Source organism: Cryptomeria japonica, unplaced genomic scaffold, assembly GCF_030272615.1.
Source record: "Cryptomeria japonica unplaced genomic scaffold, Sugi_1.0 HiC_scaffold_813, whole genome shotgun sequence".
Classification (NCBI taxonomy): Eukaryota; Viridiplantae; Streptophyta; class Pinopsida; order Cupressales; family Cupressaceae; genus Cryptomeria; species Cryptomeria japonica.
This window is the reverse complement of record NW_026729560.1, coordinates 1-11,549: the sequence shown is the minus strand read 5'-3', so window position 1 is coordinate 11,549 and position 11,549 is coordinate 1.

Here is an 11,549-nt window from a genome sequence, read left to right as displayed (position 1 = left end):
AATTCTAGCATTTCCTTTGAATATTCAGAGATGATTAATTTCAAATTGTCGTGCCGAGAATGGTGGAAAAGTATTTAAGTCTATCGTTTCCAACACGCAAATATTTGATTTGATTAGAAGTGACTGAAGCACAAGTAGTCAAACTGTCGTGTGGAAACTTAGAATTGGAAATCTTTGCTGGTGAAAAGTCTTTTATGAACAAAATATCATACGATATTGAAGGATAAAGGAAAGTCTTCGATGGACAAAATATCATGCAGTTTTCCTCTCATTGAGTTGATTAGAAGTGAGAGAGAGAGGTTGAGTTGATTAGAAGTGAGTGAAGGGTGTGGCTCGTGAATTTTATCTTCCATATAATATTCTTATTCATTGTAACTGCATCTTTCAAGAACAAAGGAAAGTTTTTTAATGGACAAAACATTAAGTGACTTAATTTAATCATGATGGTATAAGTTTGTTTTACACGAAAATTAATTATTTATTTATAAATTATGTTTATCTAATGTATATTCAAAATAAGGGTAACATTATAGTTTTAAGAAGTATCATTTTAGTCTACTATGTGAGCATTGAAGTTATAGATTTTCTTGATTCTAAGTCAAGTTGTATTGCTTTAGGCTTTCACCTAATACATCAGTAACAAAAATTAGATGAACATTATTTTTAATACATATGTAACAACAAACTTGTGACGTTGTACCAGATTGTCCAACCAATTTTGATCAATTCTACAGTATCAATCAAAAGAACAACACCACATTTGCATCATATCTCCTGCATAACCTACAGGTACTCACTAGCTTGCCATTTCTCCATATTCACTTTGTTTTATTCCATTCTTTCACCATTATTGTTAATTTCTTTTATTCTACCTATCCCCCAATTCTCGTTCTTTTTTCGAGAGATAGCTCGATTTTTTGAATTTTTTCGGCCCATCTCTCGATGGGGAATACCACCCACTAAATTAACATTTATGGGGCATATTTCTTCACACCTATTTTTTTTTCTTTGAAATGACACGATAAAACTGCACCGTCTCAAAGAGGGGCAAATATCAACACATAAATCTATCCACTTAATTAAATGAATATTTAGTATTTATTTGATTATTTAACCATCAATCAATAATTAATATTTAATTAATTCATCTTAACCCTCTTCTCCTATTAATTAAACAAATTATTCAATTTATTTGATTTAATTCACTTGACCAAATTCAGACCATTAATTAATAAATAAATCATATTTGTTTAATTAAATCTTCTTTCACATTTAAATAAATTAATATTTATTTAAATCCCCAAAAATCTCATCTCTCACATTTAAATAAATTAACATTTATTTAAATCACCTTTATCCTCCACCCACTTGTATTTTCCTACAAATGCAAGTTGCACAACTATTTATTTATTTATTTAAAATCATATTTATCCTCACCCACTTAAAACCTTTAATGGTTTCCCTTAAAGTCTTCAATCTCAATGGCTTCCTTCTAGAGTATTCTTAAGCCTTTAATGGTTTCCCTTAAAGTCTTCAAACTTAATAGCTTCCTTCTAGAGTCTTCTCAAGCCTTTAATGGTTTCCCTTAAAGTCTTCAAACTCAATGGCTTCCTTCTAGAGTCTTCTTAAGCCTTTAATGGTTTCCCTTAAAGTCTTCAAATTTAATGGTTTTTTTCTAGAGTCTTCTTAAGCCTTTAATGGTTTCCCTCAAAGTCTTCAAGCATTTAATGCTTTATCTTCATTTTTCTCATGTAAATAAATTAAGATTTATTTAAATAAAATCCAAAATTCACATTCATATTTAAATAAATTAATATTTGTTTAAATATCTATACAAATGCAAATTACACCATTTAATTGAAATAAATGATTTTATTTTAATTGAAAATCTCAAAATTCCTCCCACTTGCATTCTCCTACAAAATCCACTTGCATGCCTAAATCCCTTCTAGGTTCTTCTAACTCCTTCTAATTAGCCTAATCCTATTCTAATCATTGTCACATTCCTAAATAAAAGGAAGTCACTTCTCAAAAACCTCCAAAGTCTTCAATAACCATTAAAGGCTTTATGTCTTCAAATGGTTAACCTCTAGAGTCTTCCAAAACATGAAAGACTCTTACATAACCATTTATGGCTAACTCACCTTTTACCTTTGGTTAGAGACTTTCCTCTAACTTAACCATCCTTTTGACTCATGGGTCTCTTCAAAACATTTATTTCTTTGACTAAGGTAACCATTTAACCCTTGCACATTCATTTATCCCTTGGATAAAAGGAATATCCATTAACCTTACCCTACCCCCACCCCCTAGGGTAACCATCATGTCCCCTCAAGCATTTAATGCTCCTTATCTCTCCTCTCAAGCCTCCTCATGGTGACACTTGTCAACATGGGATTGGGTTGAAAGTCTCACATAGATTGAATATCTTTCAATCCTAACCCTTGTTAAGATTTCTCAATCTTAACACTTTGTTTCCCCATTTCTTTTATAAATAGAACCCTTCTCCTCAAGCAAACAAGGAAGAATTGGAGTATTGTTGATATACTAGTATTAGCATAGAGCTTTTTCATAGCATCACTATCTACACTTGCATAGCATTTGTTTATGATGAATACTAAGAGGGGGGGTGAATTAGTATACAAAAAAATACTTAACTCAAATACTTAAATAGATTAACAGATAATCAGTGCAATAGTTTGACTAATAAACTGATTAAGATAGATGCAAACCAAATAGCAAACAAAGCATTCACCCACAAGAGCACAAACACCACAACACAAGATATTTGACGTGGAAACCCAAATGGGAAAAACCACGGTGAGCAGAAACTAACAAGTAACTATCTGCAGAATAGAAACCAGACTGGTTAAGGTTAGACCGGTTAAGATCTTACAATGTTCTTCACCAGAACAGATCCTGTTAGGAATCTAGATCTCTGTTAGGAGATAAATCCTATTAAAGACTACCTTGTTAGAGGATTTTAGATCCACTATTGTGAACCACCTTGTTAGAGGATTTACAAAGGCTTTTCTGGGCCTACCCGGTTAAGGGTTTTAGATTTGTCGAAGATGTGAGTAATCAACAAGTGAGTGATCTAGCAAATAGCACAGTCTGCTTGATTAGATCCTTGATATCTTATTGTTAATGCATTTCAGCATTACCTCAGTCTTCAATACATCCACACTCTATCTCTTCTCACAGACCTAATCTTTTCTTCAATGATCACACTCTCAACAACTAAAACCCTAGACATGATGTCCTTATAAAGGAATCTGATTTCATGTCGGTCCAATAGGTTTTGACTACAAGTTCCTAGGTACGGTGCATCTAGACACATTTGGTAACCCGTCACAAAATCACCGCCAAAGTGTCGGCACTACCAAAGAGTCGGTGGATGATAACTCATCACACATTATAGTGATACCGGTTGGTAACTCATCACAAAGTAATACCGGTTCATACAATATACCGATTATCGGTTTGTCAAAATGAAGACTGGAAAATGTTTAACTACCACTTTGTTCCTTCGGACTGCTTAGGTCCTCGATCCGCTTGAGGTCTCCATACCGCTTGGATTCTCCATGCAACTTGAGATCTTCAGTCAAATTGTGACCAGTAAACATCTTTTGCAAAAACACCAATAGTCTAGAAGACTATAATACATAATAACATACAATATTGGTTGGAACAATTACTGGTTGAGCATAACTCATACATAAAGAAAGTGTGTGTCCATCAATGAAAATCACAACATCATCAAAATGCCAACAATCTCCCCCTTTGGCATTGATGGCAACACTTAAGAAAATTTTGGCATCTAAATGTTTTTACAAAAATATGCCATAATCAAAATTATTTCCCCTAAGCATATACACTATCCCTTTTTGCAGAAATTACAATGTATGCTACTCCCTTAAAGAGATAACATGAAAGTATACATAACATTCACCAAAATTTTGAAATACTACTCCACCTTTGCCAACAATGACAAAGTAATGCAAAAAAACTCTTGTTTCCTTATATATAAAGGAGTAAATGTTTATGACAATAAGTAGTGAAACTTATCAAAAAAATATTTGAAATCCTACATAAAAGTTTTCATGGCTAATGACCATGGCTCAAGCAAGGAGGTAGCAAACTCACTTTCGGTTTGCATCTAAGACACTTGTTCTTCCATGGAATCAATGGTACTCATCTCTTGAGTTACCGATAAGGCTTCCAAATTGAGAAAGCACTTCTGAAGAATTTGTAGTATGGGGAAAAGAACCAATTGAAGCTCCTGCAAATCTCTTGACCGGTTACTAACTTCCGATTCTATCCTGATCAACTAAAGTTGATAACGATGGATGGTTTTCCCATATGTAGTGAACGAATCATATGGCATCTTGAAATTTCTTATGTATGCCTATAGATTGGATTGAAGTTTATCTTTTTGTGTGAGCACATCATTGCAAAATAGATGAGATTGGCTGATTTTACTCAATAGAAGTTTTCCCTCATCCATAGCCATACGTATATCCTATAGTTGTTTCTGAAGTTGAGACCGGAGCTCAGTCAATTTCTGGACTAAGGCAATGTTGAGTGCCTTTTCATGCTTTTTCTATGCATTTGCTTTGGCAATTTGTTCCAGGCATTGTACCTGGTCCTCTACAATGGTACACAAAAGTTTTAGTTGAGACAGAGAGGAATCAGTACTGGGGAGATTAGTACCAGGAATCAAACTAGTAAGGGTGTCAACCACAGTTTGAATAACATCATGTTCCTTCTTCCTCCTCAATGCTTTCAGTCTTTCCTGGGCCAATTTGATGCTTTGAAGAAGCTTTGATTCATCTGTAGATTGGAGGTCAATAGGACTGGTGATGTCAACCGGTTTGGCTTGACCACCAGTTGCCTTGGGAGTCTCCACTTGTGCACTCTTTTCTACTTCCTTCTCTTCTTCCACTTTCTTCTTATCTTCCTCTTTCTTCCTTTGCTCCTCTTCCTACTTCTCCATTTCTTTTATTTTCTCCTCTTCTTTCTTCTTCTCCTCCGTTTCTTGTTTCCTCTTCTCTTCTTCCTCTTGTTTTCTCTTCTACTCTTCCTCTTGTTTTCTCTTCTCCTCTTCTTCTTATTTCTGCTTCTCTTCTTCCTCTTGTTTTATCTTCTCCTCTTCCTCTTGTTTTCTCTTCTCCTCATCTTCTTGTTTTCGCTTTTCTTCTTCTTGTGTCTTTTTCTCCTCTGCCTACTTCTTCTCCACTTCTTTTCTCTTCTTCTCTTCTTTCTTTTTCGCTACCTCTTTCCTTTTGTCTTCCTCTTCCTTTTCTTTTTCCACTTGCTCTTTTCCAGCTTGTTCCTTTTCATGTTTCTCCTTCTTTGTGTCTGGAGTAACATCCTCTACATCTAATACATCCATGTCAATGGGATCATTTTTCTCTGTCACTCTTTGTCCTTCACTGTTAAATACCTCATCCAGTTTGGCTGAGGATTGACCCAGTTCAAGATTAGCCTTTTTATTGGCTTCAGACACTTGGTAAGTATGGGCAGAAGTTTGCATAGGTAGATGTATGTCCTCTTCTACTTCATCAATTCTACCTTCTAATATCCAGAGTTGTCTCCTTCTTATGAAGAAGAGTCCTTTGTTCGTGTCCATGATTTCATATAGCTCCGAATTTAACACATCAGGAAAGTATTGGGCAAATACTTTCTCCCTTATTTCTTGTTCTTTCTCAATGGAAATGTGCTACTTGTTATCTAAATAATTGAATAAAGAATCAGGTGTCACCGATCTAATTTCTGATGGTGACCGGTCATTTACACATAGATATTTGATGACTTCTTGTTCAACTTCCTCGTTTTCATTATCATTAAAATCATCAAAGTGATCTATTAAATCACTTAGCACTTTTCTCCTAACATTCTTGATAGTCCTTTGACAATGTGTCAATGGTTTGTAAGAGGAAATGTCTATATTTACTGGTGTCGATGTTGCAGGTGAGTTACCGGTAGTTTTTGCCTTCTTGCTTGATTGTCTAGTCTTCTTAGGCTGTCCTTCCAGTTCAGTATCCTCTGACTCTGGTGGGCTAGATTTGGTTCTCCACTTCCGCTCGAAGACATTAGTAGGAGCAACCTCAGGTTTCTTCTTGGCAGGTGATCGCTTGGTCATTTTTGGACTTGCTAAAGTGACCGGTGCCGATACTGATGGCACTTCCTTGCCCTTTTTCTGAGTCGGTTGTTCCACCTATGTTACCCCCTCTAAGTAGATACCGGTTTGGTTTTTCTTGGCATCTAGCGGTGAGGCAAGCAAGGTAGAGGCATACCCATCCAACATGTCATACATTACTTCATACCCCATTGGTTCTACTGCTTCCTTTCTTGGTTCCACCGCTTCCATTATACATTTATCTACATTTATGGTGGAGCAGATGTCCTTTTCATATTTCTTTACAATGTCTCAAGAGATCCTCATCCTCTGGCTCATTTTCCACTTGAATTCATCAAAATAATTATTAAGAGCCTCAGGTTATCTGGTTCCCACTACTTGAAGACTTTCCCTGATTTGCTTGGAGGCCGGTTGGTCAGCAGACCATTAAACATCACCTACTCCAGGGAAATAGCCTTGAAAGTAGAAAAATAGGCCAACCAAAAGTTGTCCAAATCTAAACCTTAGAGCATTTTCCTATTTGATGGATTTTAGGTTCAACATCAGTTGCTTCTGCAAACAGGTACACATCACCTTAGAGCACTGTCCTGTTTGATGGATTGTAGCTTTATATATATCACCAAAGTTGATCATGCTTAGTGACATCATAGTAATGTGAGAGAAAATACAATGTCAAAAGTTGTATAGCTTATAATTATCACATTATGTTTTGAGCTTGCTTTGGTCTCCACCTCCCATAGCATATTCTAAGACCATTTTAATCTAGGCTTAGCCTTTTAAGTACTTGTAGTGCTATCATTTTGTTGTGTTTTTGTGTGTTCAACATTATGTGTTGCAATGTGCTTTCCTATGTTAGTTTTATGTTTTGTTTCCACCTTGTGAAGTCTTTGAACACATTGTATATGGACATTAGTGTAGTATGTAGATGTATGTGTGGTGCACTTCCATCCTTCAACTAGATATAGCCATATGACCTATAAAGTGACTATATGTAGAAAGTACCCCAACTTTAAAGTAAATACGTGAGATGTGTGTTTTAAAATACCTAAACGAAACAAAAATAATCTAATAAAAAACCATCCTTATTATATGACTAAAAATATAATTAAATTTTAAAATAAATGTAAATGCAACCAAATAATAATAATTTTATTCCATACAAAATAATTTATGTTTGGAAAAATTACAACATAAAAAGATTGTAAATCTACGAGTTTCACTTAATCAACTAAGCGTATAACCTCGCAACTCCAAAATCTTTGCAGGTGAAAAGTCTTTGATGAACAAAATATCATGTGATATTGAAGGACAAAGAAAAGTTTAGCAGTTGGAGAGGTTGACTTGATTAGAAGTGAGTGAAGCAGAGCACGTCAAACTGTCGTGTGGAAATTTAGAATTAGAAATATTTGTGACCTCACAATTCCAAAAAATTTGCTCGTCAATTAGATCTTTCATATAATATTCATATTTATTGTATCTACATCTTTCAATGACAAAGAAAGTCTTTGATGGACAAAACATTAAGTGGCTTAAGTTAATCAAGATGGTATGAGTTTATCTTACACAAAAAATAATTATTTACTTTTAAATCATGTTTATCTAATGTATATTCAAAGCAAGGGTAACTTAAAAAAAATTTGAAGTATCATTTTAGTCTATTGTGTTAGCATTCAAGTTCTAGATTTTCTTGATTCTAAATCAATGTTATAATACTTTAAGCTTTTACCTAATACATTTGTAACAAAAATTAGATGAACATTTTTTTCTAATACAAATATGACAACAAACTTGTCACATTGTACCTCTACATCTACAAGATGCAATGACATAACATAATGACACACCTAACATGCTTATGGGTGCACTAAGCATTGTGATACAACTGAAAGAGTAACTAGGCATAGCCTCAACATTGTGACTAAAACTAGCAATGGGACACACCTCAAGTACCTCAAAAGGGAAAAAGTAATGGAACACCCTCTCTTAGTTTAGACATTCAAGATGATACTACAAAAAGCTCATATTACCAGATAAATGTGCATAGATTAGAATTTGGAGTTTGAGCTCACATTTACATAGGCTTGGGGTTTAAAAATAAATTGAATCACCCTAGGAGTTTAATGTCTTAAGTCGCATTTTCTCTAACTTTAGAGTTTGGACTACAAGATGCAATCGACAATTCAAGGGTGAAATTCTAATCCCTTCTTAATAAAACTTCTCAAGCTTCAAAATTTGAATTCTAAATTAGCACTTGAGCATATTAGGGAAAAAAAATCTAAGACTACCAAATTAACACCTCAAAATTAGATTCCATTGAACCTCTTGCCACATAAACAATTTTCTAGATTACACTAAATGTTCAATTCTAAGGACCTAGGACCCACAATTTGGAGTTTATAGTGTGATCAATATTTTAGACTTCAAGATTTGGAGTCCAACTGACAAAACCTAGACTTGGACCTAAATTTGGTTAATTATGTGTGTTACATCCCTCTTGTTCCCAAATATTTTGTTATGTTTTAATGCATTGATATATGTTGTTCTATATCATTGAATAGTGATTCAAAATGCATATGTGAATGATTTTGTTTGAAAGTCATTAAGTTTAGATGAGTTATTTAATCATGTTTACACATGTTAGAGAAAATGATGCGATTCCATATTAACTACATTGTTTTGACCTAGTAGATATAGGAAATTCATTATCGTCCGAGAAGGGAGGTAAAGTATCATCAAGAATGGGAGGTAAGCAAGTTGGTTGATCAAGATTTCTATTTGAGCCTCCAAACCTGTAAGTGTGGTCATGTCATGGGGTAAGTGCACCAAGTTGTGGTACCAAAAAGGTGTCACTTCTTAATTTTTCATAAAAATGTGTCATTGGCATGAAAAGGTCATCCAAACCTATGGGTTGGATGCCCAAGGCAAATCCAACCCAAAGGGTTGGTATTCTCCCAATATTTGGCGCTCGCCAAATGGAAATTTTTGAATTTTCACATTTGGCGCTCGCCAAATGCAAAATTTGAATTTTCACATTTGGCGCACACCAAATTTGGCGCTCACCAAATGTGAAAAGTCAATTTTTTGCATTTGGCGAGCGCCAAATGTTCTGCATTGTCCAATGTGAAGGTTTTGTGAGTGTTTAGATTTTTCAATCTTGACACATGTTAAATCTACCCCCGAAGGAGAATATATACATGAAATATAAAATTTAAGTATAGCTCTATAGGACTTATAATGTAGATTCTAGTTTTTAGAGGATCATATAAAATTTCAGACTTAGTCAAGTTTAAATAATCGACATGTCAAATTTGAGTAATCAACATAATCCCATTAGCATTCTTTAGCTATATATCTCACTCTCTTTATCTTCCCCAAACTCTAGACCTATCTCTCTCCCTCTCTTGTCTCTCTCGCTTATTTATCCTTGACTCTCTCCCTCTCTCTTCTCTCTCACTCCCTTATTGTTTCTCTCCCCTCCAACTCCTTTCTCTTGGTCACTACCTATCCCTTTTATCCTCTCTCTCCCCATATCTAGGGTTGTCCCTCCCTCACTATTCACCTCACTATCTCTCCCTCCCTATATTATTACCCACCTTTCTCTCCCCCTCTAGGTTTCTCACTTATCTAATTGTCCACCCTCTAGTTCTCTCCCCCCCCTCCACCTTTCTCTCCCTTCTCCTTACCTCTATCTATTTATGAACTCTCTCCCTCTCTTATCTCTCTCTCTCTCGAAACCTTTCTATCTCCTCATTATCTAGGTCTCACACTCCCTCCATGTCTACCACTCTATCCATCTCCTCTTACTCATCTCTTTCTTCTTCTATCTCTTCTATTCTCCATCCCCCCCCTCTCTAGGTCTCTACCTTCCTTTCTTCCTCTCTCCCTCTCTATCTCCCTATCCCATTCTCTCATCTTCTCTCTTCCTCTCTTATTCGATATCTTCATTGTATAGGTCATTACCTCTCCATCCCACCCTATCTCCCCCTGTATGTTTCTCCCTCCCTTCCTCTCCACCTATATACCTCTACATATAGGTCGCGTTACCCACCTCTCTTTATCCCCCTCTATCTATCTCACTCCTCTCTAGCCATCTAGGTCTCTCACCTATCTATATGCCCCCTCTATAGTTCTCTATGTCCCTCTCTACCTCTCTCTCCCTCCTCCTTAACCCTATCCCTTTATGAACTCCCTCCTTTTCTCTTCCTCCCCTAACCTCTTTATCTCCTCTTTCCATAGGTATCTCACTCTCTCCATGTCTACCTCTCCATTGATCCCCTCTTACTCCTCTCTTTGTTCTTCTATCCCTTCTATTCTCCCTCCCTCCCTTCTCTAGGTCTATCCCTTCATTTCTTCCCCTCTCCCTCTCTACCTCCCCATCCATACATACCCCCATATATATCTCACTCCCCCACTTTTTAATTCTCTCTTCCTCTTTTATTCTCTCTCTCTACATTCTAGGTCATGAACTCTCTCTCACCTCTCTAGGTTTACCACTTCCTTCTTCTCCACCTATCTACCTCTGCATCATGTCTCATTACTCACCTCTCTCTCCCCCCCTCTATCTATCTCATTCCTCTCTCTTGTCATCTAGGTCTGTCATCTCTCTTTCCCAATATAGTTATCTCCCTCTCTCTTCCCCTATATCTCCCTCCCCATTTACCCCTATTTATTTTTGAACTCTCTCATCCTCTTCTCGCTTTCCCCCCACCTCTGCATCATCTCCTTTCCCTCAGTCTTGTAGTCCCTCCATGTCTACCTCTCCCTCAATCCCCTCATACTCTTCTCTCTCTTTATTATTTCATCTCTCCTCTTATCCCTCCCTCCCATTTATAGGCATCTCTATTATTTTCTTCCCCTCTCCCTCTCCCTCCTTATCACATCTCTCTCTCCCTTCCCTACTAATTCTTATTCTCTCTTTATTGTCTACATCATCATCTTTCCATCACACCCTCTCTAACCCTCTCTAGGTTTCTCCCTCATTCCCTCTCCACCTCTATACATCTCCATCCATATCTCATTACCAACCTCTCTCTACCCCCCTCCATCTATCTCAACCCTCTCTCTCTCTCACCCTATCTAGGTCTCTCATGCCTCTCACCCCCTCTAGGTATCTTATATCTCTATATAACCCATCTCGGTGTGTGCAGGAGCATGGTGGGCCATATAAACCTTTAGGAAACCATTACTATCTATCTTAGGAAACCATATGACCTCTTAGGACAACATATGGTGTCGGTACAAGTCATATGGTGTCATAAGGGGTCATATGGTGTCACTATGGGTCATATGGTGTTCTATGACCCCTTAGGATACCATATGATCTCCTAGAACACCATATGAGCCCTAACGACACCATATGGTGTCCTAAGGTGTCATATGGTGTCCTAAGGGTTCATTTGGTGTTGTA